Genomic DNA, 22983 nt, shown 5'->3' on the forward strand with positions numbered 1-22983 from the left:
CATCCATGGGGTTTTCCAGGCAAGAGTACTGGAGTAGGTTGCCAGTGCCTTCTACGTCTCATTATCTAGGACAGTTATATTGTAAGGTTTGAACTCATGTGGAAGTGTAAAATATTTTCTCACATGTTCCCCTGCCCCCCCACCACATAATTAAAAGTTTGCCTAGATAAGACTATCACCAAGTTCAGTTCAGTTCAGTTGCTCAGTCTTGTCCGACTCTTATATAATTCATTGATTAAATAATTAAATATAAATTGAGGAAACAGTTTTTCAAACTTATGGTTATTCTAGGATATTTAATTGTGCTACTCTTTATTTGAGATTATCCAGTTCAGTTCAGTATCTCAGTCATGTCCAACTCTTTGTGACCCTATGGACTGCAGCATGCCAGTCTTCCCTGTCCGACACCAACTTCAGAAGCTTGCCATGATCTTTGTGTTTTGAATGTTGAGTTTTAAGCCAGGTTTTTCACCCTCCTCTTTCACCTTCATCAAGAGGCTCTTTAGTTCCTCTTTGCTTTTTGCAATAAGGGTGGTTTCATCTGCACATCTGAGGTTATTGATATTTCTCTTGGCAATCTTGGTTCCAGCTTGTGCTTCATCCAGCCTGGCATTTCCCATAATGCACTCTGCATACAAGTTAAATAAGCAGGGTGACAGTATACAACCTTGATGTAGTCCTTTCCCAATTTAGAACCAATCTGTTCTTCCATGGCTGGTTCTAAGTGTTGCTTCTTGACTGGCATACAGATTTCTCAGGAGGCAGGTCACATGGTCTTGTATTCCCATTTCTAGAAGAATTTTCCACAATTTATTGTGATCCACACAGTCAAAGGCTTTAGCGTAGTCAGTGAAGCAAAAGTAGATTTTTTTTTTCTGGAATTCTCTTGCTTTACTCGTGATGCAATGGATGTTGGCAATTTGATCTCTGGTTTTGTAAATCCAGCTTGAACATCGGGAAGTTCTCGGTTCATGTACTGTTGAAGTCATGCTTGGAGAATTTTAAGCATTACACTGCTAGTGTGTGAGATGAGTGCAATGGTGAGGTAGTTTGAACATTCTTTGATACTACCTTTCTTTGGGATTGGAATGAAAACTGACCATTCCCAGTCCTGTGGCCACTGCTGAGTTTTCCAAATTTGCTGGCATACTGAGTTCAGCACTTCCACGGCATCATCTTTTAGAATTTGAAATAGCTCAATTGGAATTCCATCACCCCCACTAGCTTTGTTTGTAGTGATGCTTCCTAAGGCCCACTTGATTTCTGTTTCCAGAATGTCTGGCTCTAGGTGAATAATTTAACATTATTCGAGCATTCTAAAGTTATTTTTCTCTTATAAACAAAATAGTATCTTGGGTTATGCCCAAACTGACTTATATGTCTAAGCAAAGCTATTAGCAGTAAAAACAAAATCTCTCGAACTTGGCTCTGTTGATATTTAGCGTTGGATGATTCTTTGTTGTGGGATGCTGTACTTTAGATTGTAGAGTATTTAATACCATTTCTGGCCTCTACCTACTAGCTTTAGTAGCAACTCTTCTTCCCAACCCACCCTGTTTCTGGGTCCCTGCCGCCTCACTCCATGTTGTAATTATCTACAGATATTGTCAAATATCCCCTGGAGGCAAATTTTCTCTAGGTGTTGAACAGTGAAATAAATAAATTTCTGTGTAATTAAGAATTAAGGGTAGTTTGTTTGTTTGTTTTTCCCAGTATAGTACAGTTATGATCTTGGACTCTTGATCCAGTCTTTTGAAATTAATGTACTGACTCGATCTTTGGCAACTTAATCTCTGCAATCGTTGCTTCTTTATTGGCAAAATATGGATAATAATAAATTGTAGCCCCTTAGAGGGCAAATACTGAAGGCAGATTACCCAGGTTTGAATACTGTCTCTGTAACTCCAATGACTTTGGGAAAATTGCTTTAATTCTCTGAGCCTCAGTTTCCTAATTTTTAAAGTGGAATATAAATAGCATTTACCTGATAGAATTAGTGCAAATCAAATGCATTAGTTTATATAGAGTGATCCTTGTCTGACACAATAAGCTTTGTGATCATGTTATCTAACATCATGTTATTATTAAAATTTGAAATATCTGAGCAACTATGCCTCATTTCATAATTTCACAGTCACTGACACCTTCTGTATGTGTACCTAGCTATTTAGAAAACTAAGTAAATAAGACACAGAAGAACTGTCAGTTAACAATGTTTGTCCAAAGACTTAGAGTTTTCTTTTTCATTATTGAAACAATCAAGCTGGTATTCGTTATACAACAATACATTTTAGGTACTTGTTTTGTGCTTTATCATACTTGCTTTCAGTATATCCACTTAATATACTTTGTATTTTGTATTGACATGCAAAAGTCATTGGTTTCAAATCAGAAGACTGGTGTTTAGGATATGCTCTGTTACAAACTTGATGATCCTAGACAAGTCAGTTAATGTCACACTGTCCTCATCTAGCAAATGGAAATAGTTAACAACCATTTTGATTTCACTGAAAAATTTTGAGAACAATGATAGTGAATGCTTTGAAAAAGCAAAAAGGTATGGCGATGATAATGTTGATAATGATGATTATATATCAGCAGATGGTGAAAGTGAAAGTCACCTAGTCCTGTCCAACTTTTGGTGACCCCATGCACTATACAGTCTACGGAATTCTCCAGGCCAGAATACTGAAGTGGATAGCTGTTTCCTTCTCCAGGGATATTCCTAACCCAGGGATGTAACCCAGGTCTCCTGCAATACAGGAAGATTCTTTACCAGGTGAGCCACCAGGGACTAAATCCTTAAACCATAATGAACAAAACTGCACTGCATATTATTTTAAATTATTCTAGTTTATTTGATATAGTTCTATTAAAATAATATAAATAAATCTTGAATTAAGTAATATAAATCAGCTATTATAAAATTATATCTACTCTACCTCAGTTCATAGAGAACATGTTTTAATACATATTCTTACATTTAATCACATTTTCAATTTAAATTGTATATTCTGAAAACAAGCATGATACAGTATTTAATAAAGTTTTAGGCTACCAGTTTAAAATGAGAAAACATATGCAAAAAGATTAAAATTATTTTTCAAATTAGGTAATTGTCTACTTACAGTTGGCCTTCCTTGGTGGCTCAGAGGTTAAAGCGTCTGCCTGCAATTCGGGAGACCTGGGTTCGATCCATGGGTCGGGAAGTTCCCCTGGAAAAGGAAATGGCAACCCACTCCAGTATTCTTGCCTGGAGAACCCCATGGACATAGGAGCTTGGTGGGCTATAGTCCACGGGGTCGCAAAGAGTCAGACATGACCGAGCGACTTCACTACTTACAGTAGGCACATCTCTCCCTTAGCCTCCAATTAAAATAAATAAACTAAAATAAATAAATAAAAAGCAGACATTTATTTGCCAACAAAAAATAAATAATAAATAAATAAATATTGTAAAAGAGTGCAAATTAATAGTGGTCCATTGCATTGAACTTGGAGTCAAGTCCAAGAGCCTATAAAAATTGATGAGATGATTTCTAAAGTCCTTTCTGTCAAAATATGGTACTCAAATAATGCCAAGATAAATCAGTTTGCAAGGAATGGAGGCCCAGTGAATAGATGGATGTACTGAAGTAGAGCAGGCCACCTGTAGAAGTCCTGTAGTGTTTGGGAAGAATGCAAAATATTTACAGATAATACTTTTTCCATTACAGTGGAAATTGGGGTGAAGGGGCTGCTGCCCACCATCCAAATGCCCACTTTTTACTTAGGAGGAATCCTGCACTATATACAATAATGGAAGTGAACTGGCTTCCTTTTCTCTACCATATTAGGTAGCAAGGCCAAAAACCTAAGACCAGCACTTGACCCCAGCCATGGTTTGACTCTACAGAGCTAAAAGAAAGAGATGTCCGATATCAGTACTGCCTTGGAGCAGTGGTAATGAATTCTTTACCAGACAATCCCTAACAAAGGAAAAACCTTAACTCACAACAGCCTGAGTTTACATAAGCTCCAAAAAATAGGTGAATTTATTATAGTTCAAGTATATAAAACTTTGGAAATACTGAAATGGCTGGCACGAATAAATAAAACTTCCATATATACTGAGGTTATAACAAAGATTCTGAGAATTTTACCAACATTGGTGGGAAGAACTGAAGACAGTGAATGAAGTTTTAGGAGTAGTTTCAATCAGTTTGGGCCTCCCTGGTGGCTCAGACAGTAAAGAATCTTCCTACAGTGCAGGAGACCTGGGTTCTATCCCTAGGTTGGGAAGATACCCTGGAGAAGGGAATGACAATCACTCCAGTATTCCTCCCTAGAGAATTCCATAAACAGAGAAGTCTGGTGAGCTACAGTCCATGGGGTCACAAAGAGTCTGATATACCTGACCGTGTTTTCACTTTCAATCATTTTATTTATTCAACAAATATTTACTTAACATGTATACTGTACTGAGTTCTGGTGTTATAATCCCTGCCTCAAAAGTCAACTATTTTAGGATCTTTGGTGAGACAAATATGTAGTACCAGGCCGTCTTGTGAGTGCAGAGGAAAGTCAGCCAGACAAAAGTAATATGGAATGGAGGAGAGAATTGAAGTCTTCCTTGGAAAGTTTGGCTCCTAATCTGAGTATTAGTGGGTGAGTAGCCATTATACTCTGGAAGAGAAGGCGATGACAGAGGATGAGATAGTTGGATGGCGTCACTGACTCATTGGACATGAGTTTGAGCAAACTCTGGGAGATAGTGAAGGACAGGGAAGCCTGGCATGCTGCAGTCCATGGGGTTGCAAAGAGTCAGACACAACTGAACAACAGGATCTATACAGGTAGAGTAGGGGGATATGAGGGCAGAGGAGTAGTCTATAAACAAGTGTACAGGTTGAAAATTCAGCTTCAATGGGAATGAAGAAGTTGGAAAATGGTAAATTATAATTGTTACTGAAAGCTGAAGATGATTTAGATATTCTTGTTGAATAACTAATAAAAATGCCCTTGGGTAAGATAACAAGAGGCTTTGCTAGTCCTAAACAAATAGTAGGTAATCTTTTATAGGAGGTATAACCAAACACTAAGTAAGTATTTAAATAAGGCACCAGGTTGGGTTGGGTTTTAAGGTGGTAGGGATAGAAGAGGATTATTAAATAATTAATTTAAAAATCCCATTAGAGGATTAAAGACAGAAAGAAAATTTTAAGGAATTTTGGGAGACTGTTGTAAGCCAATGGCCACTTAGGAAAAGAATCTAGTAACCTAGCAATCTACTCTCCCTTGAATAAATACCAGGTGCACTCAAGGACCAGGCATACTCAAGCTAAAAGTCCTGATAGTTAAAAAAAAAAAAAAGACAATAGTTATGGGGTCTGAACCTTATAATATACATTCAAGGAGTTAATGATCCTGAAGAGTAGCATTTCTATATGTAGCCAAGACAGAAATTTAGTGAAAGGGGAAAGAAACTAGGTGAAAGGGGACAGTACAATGAAACCTGAGATGAATTACCATATTTTAGCTTATGTTACCACCATTTTGCTAATATACATATAATTTAAATAACACCATGACAGTATGAGATAGACCATATAGGGTTAAAGGGGGAACTAATGATATAAGTCTTGATGTCTGTCCCCAAATGAAGAAGGTGGTTTTCTCTCCTCTCCACTTTTTCTTTGATTATAAAACACGAAGTCTTTGCTCTTGGGGCTTCACTCTCTCGTCTGCCTTCTTCTATCTCTCCCAAGCACCCTATGCTTATAAACTCACTCTTTGCCTCTCACTTTGCCTCACACTGTATTCTTTCTGTGCTGAGACGAACCCAAGGTTCAGTAAGTCCTGACATCAGATGAGTGGTTTCAAATAAAAGACAGGGGATTTGAGTCCCCTCCTAAGACAGGGGTTGGGGGTTTATGTCCCAATCTGAGGTGTGGCTCGGTTTAAGCCCCATCTGAAGAGGAATGCAGTTTCACAGGCACTGAATAACTGTCAGTACTACTAAGTCTGCTTTATTCTATACGCAGATGTTGTACTCCAAAAAGTAAACTAAAGGCAGCAATACACATTTCCAGCAACTAGTGATTAAGTACAATAAATATTTGTCACTCATTCCAGTCCAATATGAGCTGGAGAGAAATAGGAACTTTTTTCTATGCTCTTAATTAGGAAGCCAGATTTCTTCCATATAGTGCCTTAACAATTCCTTAGGGTCCCAGTGCCTTCCAGTGGATCATCTGCTTTTCAGGCAGAAAAAAAAAGACAAAGAAATGAGAAAGAGAGACCACATGAAAGGTCTCAGGAGAGGTTGGGCCTGGAAGTAGTGTGCATGTCTTTTGCCCATATTCCACTGCAAGAACTCAATCACATGTTTTTACCTAATTTTAGGAATGCCCAATAAAAGTGGTTTAGCTATCTACTAAAAAAGGAAAATAAATGAATTTTTTGAGCATGTAACAGTTTCTCTGCCACAGATGAGGTATCACTGTTTGAGAGGTAAAGGTCCAGATCGAGGGTAAGGCTCTGTGTATGTATAAACTACCGGATTGTAAATTGATGAAGAGAAGCTGATCCTTAATATAATGTTTTATTTCTTGTGCTATGGACTCTAAAATGGCTACACTTATTGGTCAGAAATCTTTGTATGTTTGGTGCACTAATAAAGAGGTTTTTTGTTGATTTTTCTTCTGCTTCAATAAGAAATATTTTTCATTCAAAGTAGCCAGAGAGCTTGCAGGGTGAAGGTTATAGTTACTGTTAATTTTTAGAATAGAGATTTCCCCAGCATTCTGGACAGGGACTTGAGCCAAGAGAAGAAAGTTTGACTCTCATAAAGTAAAACTAGTCCCAATTTCACTAATTATTTCTGTCTCCATCCACCTAATTGGCATGTAGTAGATACATTCATGGGCTTCCAAAGTGGCTCAGCAGTAACATATCTGTCTATATTGCCAGAGATGGTTGAGACTTGGGTTTGATCCCTGGGTCAGGAAGATCCCCTGGAGGAGAAAATCACAACCCACTCCACTATTTTTGCATGGATAATCCCAAGGACAGAAGAGCCTAGCAGACTGTAGGTCATAGTGTTGCAAAGTGTAGGACACACAACTGAAGCAACTGAGCATACACTTATAGACAGATACACCCATCCCCTTTATGGATCAAAGCCCTGTCATGGTGAAGGGACTTGTGTAATTCAAGGAAACTATGAGTCATGCTGTGCAGGGCCACCCAAGATGGACAGGTCATAGTGGAGGATTCTGACAAAATGTGGTCAACTGGAGGAGGTAATGGCACAGGATTAGATCTAGTAGACAGACTACCTGAAGACCTACGGATGGAGGTTAGTAACATTGTACAGAAGGTGGTGACCAACACCATCCCAAAGAAAAACAAATGCAAGAAGGCAAAGTGGTTGTCTAAGAAGGCTTTACATATAGTTGAGGAAAGAAGAGAAGTGACGGGCAAGGGAGAAAGGGAAAGATAAACCCAACTGAATGCAGAGTAGCAGAGAATAGAAAGGAGAAATAAGAAAGCCTTCTGAAGTGAACAATGCAAAGAAATAGAGGAAACAGAGGAAAACAATAGAATGGGAAAGACTAGAGATCTCTTCAACAAAAATGGTGATATCAAGGGAATATTTCATGCAACGATGAGCACAATAAATGACAGAAATGGAAACAATAAAGGGCCTAACAGCAGCAGAAGAGATTAAGAAAAGGTGGCACAAATACACAGAAGAACTCTATATTAAAAAAAAAAAAGGGGGGGGGTTAATGACCTAGATAACCATGATGGTGTGGTCACTCACCTAGAGCTGGACATCTTGGAGTGTGAAGTCATGAGGGCCTTGGGAAGCATTACTATGAACAAAGCTAGTGGAGGTGATGGAATTCCAGCAAAGCTATTTCAAATCCTAAAAGATGATGCTGTGAAAATGTTGCACTCAATATGCCAGTAAATTTGGAAAACTCAACAGTGGCCACAGGACTGGAAAAGATCAGTTTTCATTCTAATCTCAAAGAAAAGCAGTGCCAAACAATATTTAAGCTACCATACAAATGCCCTCATGTTACATGCTAACAAGGTTGTGCTGTAAATCCTTCAAGCTAGGCTTCAGCAGTACATGAAACGAGAACTTACAGGTGTACAAACTAGGTTTGGTTTAGAAAAGGCAGAGAATACAGAGATCAAATTGCCAGCATCTGATGAGTCATAAAGCAAGGAAAAACCAGAAAAAATGTCTATTTTTGCTTCATTGACTACTCTAAAGCCTTTAACTGTGTGGATCACAACAAAGTTGAAAATTCTTAAAGAGATGGGGATACCAGACCACCTTACCTGCCTCCTGAGAAATCTGTATGCAGGTCAAGAAGCAAGTTGGAACCAGACGTGGAACAACAATAGACTTGTTCAAAATTGAGAAAGGAGTACAAAAGACTGTATATTGTCACCCTGATTATTTAACTCTAATGCAGAGTACATCATGTGAAATGCCAGGCTGGATGAATCACAAGCTGGATTCATGATTTCCAGGAGAAATATCAGCAATATCAGATATTCAGATGATACCATTCTAATGGCAGAAAATGAAGAGGAACTAAAGAGCCTGTGGAAGAGTGTGAAAGAGGAGAGTGAAAAAGCTGACTTAAAATTCAACATTAAAATCAAACAAATGAACAAACAACAACAACAAAAACTAAGGTCATGGCATCCAGTCCCAATTCTTCATGACAAATAGAAAGGGAAAAGTTGTAAGCAGTGACAGATTTTATTTTCCTGGGCTCCAAAATCACTGCAGATGGTGACTGCAGCCATGAAATTGAAAGACTCTTGCTCCTTGGAAGGAAATCTATGACAAATCTAGACAGCATATTACAAAGCAGAGACATCACTTTGCTGACAAAGGTCAAAGTTATGGTTTTCCCAATAGTTATATGTAGATGTGAGAATTGGACCATAAAAAAAAAAAAAAAACGGGGGCCAAAGAATTGATGCTTTCAAAATGTGGTGCTGGAGAAGACTCTTTAGAGTCCTTTGGACTCCAAGGCGATCAAAGCAGTCAAACGGAAAGGAACCTTGGATATTCACTGGAAGAATTGATGCTGAAGCTGCAAATATTCTGGCAACTTGATGTGAAAAGCTGATTCATTGGAAAAGACACAAATGCTAGTAAAGATTGAGGACAGGAAGAGAAGAAAGTGGCAGAAGATGAGATTTTTAGTTAGTAGAACAGATTCAAAGGGTATGAATTTGAGCAGACTCTGGGAGATAGTGAAGGAGAGCGAAGCCTGGCGTGCTGCAGTCTGTGGGGTCACAGAGAATCAGACACGACTTAGTGACAGAACAGCAACAACAAGATACACTCATAAGGTTTCATGTGCCTCAAACTCAGGAGTGCAATGGTATTTGCATCAATTCTTCCAGTGAATATCCAAGGTTCCTTTCCGTTTGACTGCTTTGATTGCCTTGGAGTCCAAAGGACTCTAAAGAGTTTTCTCCAGCACCACATTTTGAAAAATTTGGTATAATAGCTATACATTAATGGCTTGAATGAAAACTGCTTTCCAATCAACGTTAATCAATGTTGCTTGTTTTGCATTATTCAAATTACATAATTATTATATTGGTTCTATTCAAATATCAGTTTAAAAGTCACATATTATTTTTAGATTTTGTACCTTGTTTGAATGCCACAGCCTAATATAAGATTAAGCCTCTTAAATATACTTGAGATTTCTCAGTTTCTAGTTATGTCATTCATTAACCATTATTCAATAGTTACTGTCAAAAGTGATCCTCTTTGAAGCTTCATTATTCATTGAACTCTCTCTTGTAGTCAGTGAATCAAATGCCTCCCTGCTGCAGTCAGAGCAGTCTTTGGTAACAGTTCCAGTAGAGGCATTTCCTGCCCCTCCACCCTCACTCCCATTATCTCCTTGACTGAAACAGTCCACTTGAAAACAAAGCACATCCTAAGGACAAACTTCCCTGCTTATGAGCAACAATCTCATTTTTATGTAAGTGAAGCACATTGTAAAGATTCGCTTACACTTTGGAAATGAAAGCCACAATTCTTTGTTGTCAGTCATGCTAAAATGCTGTTTCCTATCAACAAATTGGAACAAAAGCAATTGTCAAAATGTGTTAACACTTCAGGAGGCAGAATATCAAATGAGTGTCCAGCTGAGAGAAAGGTTTAACCTAGGATAAAATGAAACTTTTCATGTTTCTCTTTTGAGTGCTTACATAAGAGAAACTTACTTCTAAAATATTCTGAAATAAAATGCACAAAGGAGAAACCCACTGGGAAAATAAAACTACAAATGAAGCACTAATGCTGAATAAAGTAAATTGTGAAAAGAAAATCTCCTTAAGCTTCATCAAGTCATACCAAAGACCAGTCAGCATGAACAAAGAGTAGTGCTGTTTTTCTTTCTGTCGATGATAAAGAACTTTATGTATCACAAGAACCTGATTTAGAGCCCAACACCACTGCTCTCTCTTTCTGAAATTGATATGACCCCAAATAAGTTAGAATATTGGTCTTGTGTTTGGATTGAGGAGGGTATGAAGAGTCAGGCATATCCTCTGGGTCCCAAAAGGAAATCAATGTCATATTAATGTTAGAATAATTAAAAAGGTGTGAGGGAGATAAATAGAAATTACCAGGTATTGTGCTGGAACCAAGGGTAGCAGCAAAGAAATTGTCACTGTTCCTTGGTCTGAAGGTACAAAAGTAGGTAATGACTGCCAGAAGCTGAAATAAGAGAGTCTGGTAAGGTGCTTATTTAACTTGTATGCAGAGTACATCATGAGGAATGCTGGACTGGAAGAAGCACAAGCTGGAATCAAGATTGCCGGGAGAAATATCAATAATCTCAGATATGCAGATGACACCACCTTTATGGCAGAAAGTGAAGACGATCTCAAAAGTCTCTTGATGAAAGTGAAAGAGGAGAGTGAAAAGGTTGGCTTGAAGCTCAAAATTCAGAAAACGAAAATCATGACATCTGGTCCCATCACTTCATGGGAAATAGATGGGGAAAAAATGGAAACAGTGTCAGACTTTATTTTTCAGTTCAGTTCAATTCAGTTCAGTCGCTCAGTTGTGTCCGACTCTCCGCGACCCCATGAATCACAGCACGCCAGGCCTCCCTGTCCATCACCAACTCCCGGAGTTCACTCAAACTCATGTCCACAGAGTCGGTGATGCCATCCAGCCATCTCATTCTCTGTCGTCCTTTTCTCCTCCTGCCCCCAACCTTTCCCAGCATCAGAGTCTTTTCCAGTGAGTCAACTCGTCGCATGAGGTGGCCAAAGTATTGGAGTTTCAGCTTTAGCATCAGTCCCTCCAATGAACATCCAGGATTGATCTCCTCTAGAATGGACTGGTTGGATCTCCTTGCAGTATAAGGGACTCTCAAGAGTCTTCTCCAACACCACAGTTCAAAAGCATCGATTCTTCGGCGGTCAGCCTTCTTCACAGTCCAACTCTCACATCCATACATGACCACGGGAAAAACCATTGCCTTGACTAGACGGACCTTGGTTGGCAAAGTAATGTCTCTGCTTTTTAATATACTATCAAGGTTGGTCATAACTTTCCTTCCAAGGAGCAAGCGTCTTTTAATTTCATGGCTGCAATTAGCATCTGCAGTGATTTTGGAGCCCAAAAAAATAAAGTCTGACACTGTTTCCACTGTTTCCCCATCTATTTCCCATGAAGTGATGGGACCAGATGCCTTGATCTTCGTTTTCTGAATGTTGAGCTTCAAGCCATCCTTTTCACTCTCCTCTTTCACTTTCATCAAGAGGCTTTTGAGTTCCTCTTCACTTTCTGCCATAAGGGTAGTGTCATCTGCATATCTGAGGTTATTGATATTTCTCCCGGCAATCTTGATTCCAGCTTGTGCTTCTTCCAGCCCAGCGTTCCTCATGATGTACTCTGCATATAAGTTAAATAAGCAAGGTGACAATATATAACCTTGACGTACACCTTTTCCTATTTGGAACCAGTCTGTTGTTCCATGTCCAGTTCTAACTGTTGCTTCCTGACCTGCATACAGGTTTCTCAAGAGGCAGTTCAGGTGGTCTGGGATTCCCATCTCTTTCAGAATGTTCCACAGTTTATTGTGATCGACACAGTCAAAGGCTTTGGCATACTCAATAAAGCAGAAATAGATGTTTTTCTGAAACTCTCTTGCTTTCTCCATGATCCAGCGGATGTTGGCAATTTGATCTCTGGTGCCTCTGCCTTTTCTAAAACCTGCTTGAACATCTGGGAGTTCATGGTTTATATACTGCTGAAGCCTGGCTTGGAGAATTTTGAGCATGACTTTACTAGCGTGTGAGATGAGTGCAATTGTGCGGTAGTTTGAGCATTCTTTGGCATTGCCTTTCTTTGGGATTGGAATGAAGACTGACCTCTTCCAGTCCTGTGGCCATTGCTGAGTTTTCCAAATCTGCTGGCATATTGAGTGCAGCACTTTCACAGCATCATCTTTCAAGACTTGAAATAGCTCAACTGGAATTCCATCACCTCCACTCGCTTTGTTCGTAGTGATGCTTTCTAAGGCCCACTTGACTTCACATTCCAAGATGTCTGGCTCTAGGTCAGTGATCACGTTATCCTGACTATCTTTGTCGTGAAGATCTTTTTTGTACAGTTCTTCTGTGTATTCCTGCCACCTCTTTTTAATATCTTCTGCTTCTGTTAGGTCCATACCATTTCTGTCCTTTATCGAGCCCATCTTTGCATGAAATGTTCCCTTGGAATCTCTAATTTTCTTGAAGAGCTCTCTTGTTAATCCTATTCTGTTGTTTTCCTCTATTTCTTTGCATTGATCACTGAGGAAGGCTTTCTTATCTCTCTTTGCTATTCTTTGGAACTCTGCATTCAGATGCTTATACCTTTCCTTTTCTCCTTTGCTTTTCGCCTCTCTTCTTTTCACAGCTATTTGTAAGGCCTCCTCAGACAGCCATTTCGCTCTTTTGCATTTCTTTTCCATGGGGATGCTCTTGGTCCCTGTCTCCTGTACAATGTCACGACCTCCGTCCAGAGTTCATCAGGCACTCTATCAATCAGATCTAGTCCCTTAAATCTATTTCTCACTTCCACTGTATAATCATAAGGGATTTGATTGAGGTCATATCTGAATGGTCTAGTGGTTTTCCCTACTTTCTTCAATTTAAGTCTGAACTTTGCAATAAGGAGTTCATGATCTGAACCACAGTCAGCTCCTGGTCTTGTTTTCACTAACTGTATACAGCTTCTCCATCTTTGGTTGCAAAGAATAAAATCAATCTAATTTCGGTGTTGACCTTTTGGTGATGTCCATGTGTAGAGTCTTCTCTTGTGTTGTTGGAAGAGGGTGTTTGCTATGACCAGTGCATTCTCTTGATAAAACTCTATTAGCCTTTGCCCTGCTTCATTCCGTGCTCAAAGGCCAAATTTGCCAGTTACTCCAGGTGTTTCTTGACTTCCTACTTTTGCATTCCAGTCCCCTATAATGAAAAGGACATCTTTTTTGGGTGTTAGTTCTAAAAGGTCTTGTAGGTCTTCATAGAACCGATTAACTTCAGCTTCTTCAGCATTACTCGTTGGGGCATAGGCCTGGATTACTGTAATATTGAATGGTTTGCCTTGGAAACGAACAGAAATCATCCTGTCATTTTTAAGATTGCATCCAAGTACTGCATTTCGGACTCTTTTGTTGACCATGATGGCTACTCCATTTCTTCTAAGGGATTCCTGCCCACAGTAGTAGACATAATGGTCGTCTGAGTTAAATTCACCCATTCCAGTCCATTTTAATTCACTGATTCCTAGAATGTCAACGTTCACTCTTGCCATCTCCTGTTTGACCACTTCCAATTTGCCTTGATTCATGGACCTAACATTCCAGGTTCCTATGCAATACTGCTCTTTACAGCACCGGACCTTGCTTCTATCACTGGTCACATCCACAACTGGGTATTGGTTTTGCTTTTGCTCCATCCCTTTATTCCTTCTATAGTTATTTCTCCACTGAGCTCCAGTAGCATACTGGGCACCTACCGACCTGGGGAATTCCTCATTCAGTATCCTATCATTTTGCCCTTTGTTACTGTTCATGGGGTTCTCAAGGCAAGTATACTGAAATGGTTTGCCATTCCCTTCTCCAGTGGACCACATTCGGCTGTGGTCCATGTGATCAGATCGGTTAGTTTCCTGTGATTATGATTTCAGTTTGTCTGCCCTCTGATGCCCCCTAGCAATACCTACCATCTTATTTGGGTTTCTCTTACCTTGGTCGTGGAAAATCTCTTCACAGCCGCTCCAGCAAAGTGCAGCCGCTGTACCTTACCTTGGGTGAGGGGTATCTCCTCGAGGCCGCCCCTCCTGACCTTGAACGTGGAGTAGCTCCTCTCGGCCCTCCCGCGCCCGCGCAGCCACCGCCTGTTGGACGTGGGGTAGCTCCTCTCGGCCGCCGGCCCTGGCCTCAGGCGTCGGGTAGCTCCTCACGGCCGCACCTCTTTGCGTGGTTTATTGCGCCCGGGCCGGCGTCTCTCGCATCGCGTCTGCGCCGCCGGGGCCGGCGGCTCCAAAATCACTGTGGATGCTGATTGTAGCCATGAAATTAAAAGACGCTTACTCCTTGGAAGGAAAGTTATGACCAATCTAGATAGTATATTAAAAAGCAGAGACATTACTTTGCCAACAAAGGTTCGTCTAGTCAAGGCTATGGTTTTTCCAGTGGTCATGTATGATTGTGAGAGTTGGACTGTGAAGAAAGCTAATCACCGAAGAATTGATGATTTTGAACTGTGATGCTGGAGAAGACTCTTGAGAGTCTCTTGTACTGCAAGGAGATCCAACCAGTACATTCTAAAGGAGATCAGTCCTGGGTGTTCATTGGAAGGACTGATGCTAAAGCTGAAACTCCAATAATTTGGCCACCTCATGCGACGAGTTGACTCACTGGAAAAGACTCTGATGCTGGGAGGGATTGGGGCAGGAGGAGATGGGGACGACAAAGAATGAGTTGGCTGGATGGCATCACTGACTCGATGGACATGAGTTTGAGTGAACTCCGGGAGTTGGTGATGGACAGGGAGGACTGGCGTGCTGTGGTTCATGGGGTCACAAAGAGTCAGACATGACTGAGCGACTGAACTGAACTGAACTGGGTAAGGTAAAACACCTTGAAAGAAACCAGATCTAGTGTGGAGGAGCAGGTAAAACAAGATGGGACTCCACTGATAAGAAATCTAGAACCCTAATTCTACAATCCTTTTTTTATCCAATCTCTGGATGTGTTTTCCCGTTGGCTCAACTTACCTGAAAGCTAGAGTGAATGTAAGTCTACTTGTTGGCATAAAGTGGGAAAGAATGGAGAACCTAGAAGGAGGAGCAAATAGAACATATTCAACACGTCAAGTATAGAGACATAGCTTGGAGACTCACTAGATAATAGATGTCAGTGAAGGTTAGAGGTTTCCATCTCATTATGGTGATGGAAACACTATAAAACTGAAATGCAATGATAGTTACACAACTCTAAATTCACTTGCACACTTAAAATGAGTGACCTTTTTGGTGTGCAGATTATACTTCAACAAAGCTTCTTTAAATAGAAAATACAAAATACAATCCTACATGCAAGGCAGCAAAGGAGACACAGATGTAAAGAACAGACTTTTGGACTCAATGGAAGAAGGCAAGGATGGGATGATTTGTGAGAACAGCATTGAAATATTTATATTGCCATATGTAAAATAGAAGACCAGTGCAGTTCCATGCATGAATCAGGGTACTCAAAGCTGGTGCTCTGGGACAACCCATAGGCGTGGAGTAGGGAGGGAGGTGTGAGGAAGGGTTCAGGTTGGGAGAACACATGTGTGTCCATGATTGATTCATGTAGATGTATGGCAAAAACCACCACAATATTATAAAGTAAATATCCTCCAATTAAAGTAAATTAATTTTTTAAAAATTAAAAACATAAAAATAATCAAAATCTTTGGGCAATCAAAATCATTTAAGAAATGCATATTATATATATATGTATATTTATTTATTTATTTATGAAGAAGGAAAGTACAGGTTGTAAAGTTAGTTTTAGAAATGAGGAAAGATACCAAAAATATCTATCTTCTCATATCAGAGAAAGAAAATTATTTCGGGTGTGTGTAGGGATACACTTGCAAGTGTTTTGGGTTGAAAACTGAAAATCTACACAGTTCATTGCATACATTTTATTAATTAAAAATGGAATGTGCAAACAGCATCTTGTACATATACCTATAATTTTAATGTACATAGTACACTGAATTTCTTTATGTAACTTTTTCATCCACTAAACCAGATATTATTAAAGTATGGTCCAAGGACCCCTAAGAATTACCCAAGATACTTTCTGGGAGTCTAAAGGTCCTCCCTTTTCCAAGTACACATCTCTGTGAGGTCAAGTTTCTTCATATACTTCAATAAATAATGTATTGCTACAGATTGAATGCAGAAGAAAAAGCCAAATATTAAAGAAATCTTGAAAAATGTAAAATAATACTACTTTTTAAAAATTGTTTTTGTTTTTGAAAATGTGGTTATTTCCATAAAATATATATTGATAATGTGATTATGTAATGGGTTTCTTCAGTTCAGTTCAGTTCAGTTCAGTCGCTCAGTCGTGTCCGACTCTCCGCGACCCCATGAATCACAGCACGCCAGGCCTCCCTGTCCATCACCAACTCCCGGAGTTCACTCAAACTCATGTCCACAGAGTCGGTGATGCCATCCAGCCATCTCATTCTCCGTCGTCCCCTTCTCCTCCCGCCCCCAACCTTTCCCAGCATCAGAGTCTTTTCCAGTGAGTCAACTTGTCGCATGAGGTGGCCAAAGTATTGCAGTTTCAGCTTTAGCATCAGTCCCTCCAATGAACATCCAGGATTGATCTCCTCCAGAATGGACTGGTTGGATCTCCTTGCAGTATAAGGGACTCTCAAGAGTCTTCTCCAACACCACAGTTCAAAAGCATCGATTCTTCGGCGGTCAGCCTTCTTCACAGTCCAACTCTCACATCCATACATGACCACGGGAAAAACCATTGCCTTGACTAGACGGACCTTGGTTGGCAAAGTAATGTCTCTGCTTTTTAATATACTATCAAGGTTGGTCATAACTTTCCTTCCAAGGAGCAAGCGTCTTTTAATTTCATGGCTGCAATCAGCATCTGCAGTGATTTTGTTACTGGTATTTAAAACAAATTAATAAATTGGTGTTGTAAAATTCCTCAGTTTTAATTTCTCCTGTGGTAATAACAGATATAATCCATATAAACAAAATCATTTAATCAACCTTATAATCAACAGTCTCTAAGAACTGCTAACCTGAGCCATTGGAGAAGGAAATGGCAACCCACTCCAGAACTCTTGCCTGGAAAATCCCATGGACTGAGAAGCCTGGTAGGCTACAGTCCATGGGGTCGTAAAGAGTCAGACACAACTGAGTGACTTCACTTTCACTTCATAACACTCATCTCAATATCTTCAGTGCTAACACACTAGCACACGTTTGATTGAGAAAATATTGAACTGATCTGAACCGAATATAAATACCAAGAGTGGTAGAGGATTTGCATAGTTGAAAAAATATATACTAGTTGGCTGAGAGAAATGTGAATGGGAGCTGATCAAGAATGAGTAGAAGTGAGGGCGGTCCTAAGATGGTGGAAGAATAGGATGGGGAGACCACTTTATCCCCCCAAATTCATTGAGAGATCATTTGAATGCTGAGCAAATACCACAAAACAACTTCTGATACTGGTGGAGGACACCAGTACCCAGAAAGGCAGCCCATTGTCTTTGAAATGAGGTAGAACAAAATATAAAAGATAAAAAGAGAGACAAAAGAGTTAAGGATGGAGACCTGTCCCTGGGAGGGAGTCTTAAAAGAGAAGTTTCCAAACACCAGGAGACCCTCTCACTGACTGGTCTGTGGGGAGTTTTGGAATCTCAGAGGGCAATATAACCAGGATGAAAAACTAAATAAATAAAACCCACAGATTACGGGTCTAACTACAACTCCCAGCAGAGAAGTAGCCCAGACGCTCGTGTCAGTCACCAGCAAGCTGGGGCTGAACAGGGAGGCACAAGGTGCATTGCTTAGGGTAAGAACCGTACCTGAATGCCCTGAGGGCAACCTGAGGGAGCTAATGTGAGATAGCAACTGAAACAATGGGATAACCAGAGAGGGGGAAAGATAAACAAATTAATTAAGAGGAAAGAGAGAGAGAAGATTCCCATGAAAATTTGTAACCTAAGGCCCTAAGGCACTGCCAGACCGCTCACAGAACAAAGGACTGAGCGAATACCAGAGGAGAGCTAACTGGCTGTGGCCTGGCCCATCCCATGCCCGAGGCAGGGAGGCAGGCAGGCACCAGCCAGATCAGGAAGAAAAGGGGCAAACTTAGCCCCAGAGACCGCCTCCCCTATCAAACTGTGATCAAGCTCTCAGTCGCTAACCAAGTCTTCTTGGGATCCTGGATGGTTGACATCCATCAGGAGGGTCGCAGCCAGAGATCACCTCCCCAGAAGAGACACACTGCACACCTGAGATATTGCTGTGTACCCAGGGACTGAGCAACTGGGACCAGGGAGGTGATAAGATGCACTGCACCTGGGGAGTGTGCACTCGCCAAGCACCTGGTCGCCTGAGCTGTTCAGACTTGAGAAAGGCACAAAATGCCGGTCCAACTGAGTCTGTGCCTTTGTGTAGTACCCGAGAACCTGAACCTGAACAGCTTAGTCCTGGAACGTGCACGCAACCCAGGGCCCACCATAATCAGTTCCCCAGCAGAGCAACCTGGCGCCTAAACAGTGAAGACCGGGAAAGCACACACACTGTGAGCAGGGCAAACCCAGTGTGACCCAGACACTCTGAACACTCCCTACACACATCAGTGATATTTGTTTGCAGTGTTCCTCCCTCCCCGCAGCACAACTGAACAAGTGAACCTAAATAAATGACTACCTTCACCCCCTTTTGTCGGGTGGAAATTAGATACTGAAGAGACTTGCAAACAGAGGAAGCCAAAATAAACAAAAAAGAGGGAACAGCTTTGGAAGTGATAGGTGCAACAGATTAAAACACTGTTGTTAGCACTGGCTACATTGTAAGGGACCTCCTGACCTTGAGAAGAAGTATAATGTGGAACAAAGAAATATCTGACACTGAACTGACCACACAGTGCCCTCAACAGCTCCACAGAAATTACTAGATATATTTTACTATGATCATTTTTTAACTCATTTTCATTTTTTTATTTTTAAATTCTTTATTAATCCTTTAATTTTCAATTTAAAACCTACCGTTACCTTGAGAAAAAAGACCCTATTTTTAGAGCAAATTTAATATTTTTTAATATAATTTTGCGATTTTGTTTTTTTAATATTGTATTTTTGAGTGTCTAACCTCTATGCTAGATTTTTAATCTTGGCTTTTGGTATTTGTTATCAGTTTTGTACCTTTAAGAATCCAATCTTCAGTATCCATTTTTACTTAAGAGTGTGATTACTGGCTTGATTGCTCTCTCCCCTTTTGACTCTCCTTTTCCTTCCCCAGGTCACCTCTATCTTCTCCCTCCCCCGTATCTTCTCTACTTAATGCGTGGAGAATCTTTTCACCATTAACCTAGATGTTTTGTCATCAGTGCTGTATGGGTGGAGAAGTCTTTAGGATACTATAAGAATAAGACTGAAAGCCAGAGGCAGGAGGGCTACATCCAAAACTTGAGATCACCAGAAATCCCCTGACTCTAGGGACCATTAATTGACAAAAGCTCATCCAAAAAGCTTCCATACCTACAATGAAACCAAGTTCCACCCAAGAGCCAAGTTTCAGAGCAAGACATACCGAGCTAATTCTGCAACAAAGCAGGAACATAACCCTGAGCACAAAAATACAGATGGCCAAAAGTCACACAAAACCCATAGACACCTCAAAACTCACTATTGGACACTTCATTGCACTCCAGAGAGAAGAGATCCACCTCCATCCACCAGAACACTGAAGCAAGCTTCCCTAACCAGGAAACTTTGACAAGCCACTCATCCATCCCCACCCACTGAGAGGAATCTCCACAATAAAGAGGAACCACAAACTTCCAGCCTACAGAAAGTCCACCCCATGCAGAGCAACCTAAACAAGATGAAAAGGCAGAGATATATTCAGCAGGTAAAGGAACATGATAAAAGCCCAACAAACCAAACTAAAGAGGAAGAAATAAGGAGTCTAACTGAAAAAGAATTCAGAATAATGATAGTAAAAATGATCCAAAATCTTGAAAACAAAATGCAGTTTCAGATAGTCTGGAGACAAGGATTGAGAAGATGCAAGAAAAGTTTAACAAGGACCTAGAAGAAATAAACAAGAGTCAATCAACAATAAATAAAGCAATAACTGAGGTCAAAACACTCTGGAGGGAACCAACAGTAGAGTAACTGAGGCAGAAGATAGGATAACTGAGGTGGAAGATAGAATGGTGGAAATAAATGAAGCAGAGAGGAAAAAAGGGAAAAAAATAAAAGAAATGAGGACAACCTCGGAGACCTCTGGGACAATGTCAAACACCCCAACATTCAAATCTTAGGAGTCCCAGAAGAAGAAGACAAGAAGAAAGGCTATGAGAAAATACTTGAGATAATATTTGAAAACTTCCTTCAAACGGTGAAGGAAATAGTCACACAGGTACAAGAAACCCAGAGAGTCCCAAACATGATAAACCGAAGGTGAAACACCCCAAGACACATATTAATCAAATTTACAAAAATAAAACACAAAGAACAAACATTAAAAGCAGCAAGGGAAAAACAACAATTATCCCACAAGGGGATCCCCACAAGGATAACAGCTAATCTTTCAACAGAATCTCGCCAAGTCAGAAGGGAATGGCAGGACAAACTTAAAGTGATGAAAGAGAAAAACCTACAAAACAGATTACTTTACCAAGCAAGAATCTCATTCAAATATGAAAGAGAAATCAAAAGCTTTACAGAGAAGCAAAAGCTGAGAGAATTCAGCACCACCAAATCAGCTCTTCAACAAATGCTAAAGGATCTTCTCTAGACAGGAAACACAGAAAAGGTTTTATAAACTCGAACCCAAAACAACAAAGTAAATGGCAATAGGGTCATATTTATCAATAATTACCTTATGTAAATGTGTTGAAAGTCCCAAGCAAAAAAAAAATTACTGAATGGATGCAAAAATCAAACAAACAAACCTATATATGCTGTCTACAAGAAACCCACCTCAAACCTAGGGACACATAGAGACCGAAAGTGAAGAGCTGGAAAAAGATATTTCACGCAAATGAGACCAAAAGAAAGCAGGAGTAGCAATACTCATATAAAATAGTCTTTGAAATAAAGGCTATGAAAAGAGATACAGGACACTACATATTGATAAAAAAATAACAATTATAAATATATACGCACCCAACATAGGAACACCACAATATGTAAGGCAAATGTTAACAAATATGAAAGGAGAAATTAACAGTAACACAATAATAGTGGGAGACTTTAATACCCCACTCATATCTATGGATAGATCAAATAAACAGAAAATTAGCAAGGAAACACAAACTTTAAATGACACAATGGACCAGTTAGACCTAATTGATGTCTATAGGACATTTTGCCCTGAAACAATGAATTTCACCTTTTTCTCAAGTGCACACGGAAACTTCTCCAGGATATATCACATCCTGGGCCATAAATCTAGCCTTGGTAAATTAAAAAAAAAATTGAAATCATTCCAAGCATCTTTTCTGACCAAAATGCAGTAAGATTAGACATCAATTACAGGAGAAAAATTATAAAAATTCAAATATATGGAGACTGAACAACACGCTGTTGAATAACCAACAAATCGCAGATGAAATCAAATAGAGAAACCAAAATATACATAGAAACTGATGAAAATAAAAACACAACAACCCAAAACCTATGGGATTCATTAAAAGCAGTGCTAAGGGGAAGGTTCATAGCAACACAAGTCTACCTCAGGAAATAGGAGAGAAATCAAATAAATAACCTAACTCTATGCCTAAAGCAACTAGAAAAGGAAGAGATGAAGAACCGCAGGGTTAGTAGAAGGAAAGAAATCTTAAAAATTAAATTAGCAATAAATGCAAACGAAACGAAAGAAACCATAGCAAAAATCAGCAAAGCTAAAGGCTGGTTCTTTGAGAAAATAAAATAGACAAACCATTAGGCAGACTCATCAAGAAACAAAGGGAGATGACTCAAATCATCAAAATTAGAAATGAAAATGGAGAAATCACAACAGACAACACAGAAATACAAAGGATCATAAAAGGCTACTATCAGCAACTATATGCCAATAAAATGGACAACTTGGTAGAAATGGACAAATTCTTAGAGAAGTATAACTTTCCAAAATTGAACCAGGAAGAAATAGAAAATCTTAACAGACCCATCACAAACACAAAAATCGAAACCGTAAACAGAAATCTTCCAGCAAACAAAAGCCCAGGACCCGATGGCTTCAGAGCTGAATTCTACCAAAAATACTGAGAAGGTGTAACACCCATTCTACTCAAACTCTTCCAGAAAGGTGCAGAGGAATGTCAACTTCCAAACTCATTCTGTGTGGCCACCATCAGTCTAATACCAAAACCTGACAAAGATGCCACAAAAAAAGAAAACTACAGGCCAATATCACTAATGAAAAAAGATGCAAAAATACTTAACAAAATTCTAGCAAACAGAATTCACCAACATTTTCAAAAGATCATACATCATGACCAATTGGACTTTATCCCAGGAATGCAAGAATTCTTCGATACTTGCCAATCAATCAATGTGATACACCACATTAACAGATTAAAAAATAAAAACCATATGATTGTCTCAATAGATTCAGAGAAAGCCTTTGACAAAATTCAACATCAATTTAAGACAAAAACTCTCCAGAAAGCA

General features: G+C 39.7%; 1 pseudogene; it reads left to right on the forward strand.

The window, feature by feature from the left end:
* The window catches only part of LOC148773361 (uncharacterized), a 30915-nt pseudogene extending 12063 nt beyond the window's left edge, over positions 1 to 18852 (forward strand).
* The last annotated feature ends 4131 nt before the right edge of the window (positions 18853 to 22983 follow it).

Source organism: Moschus berezovskii, chromosome X, assembly GCF_049115385.1.
Source record: "Moschus berezovskii isolate FMDL1 chromosome X, NW_MosBer_1.0, whole genome shotgun sequence".
In the NCBI taxonomy this organism is placed as follows: Eukaryota; Metazoa; Chordata; class Mammalia; order Artiodactyla; family Moschidae; genus Moschus; species Moschus berezovskii.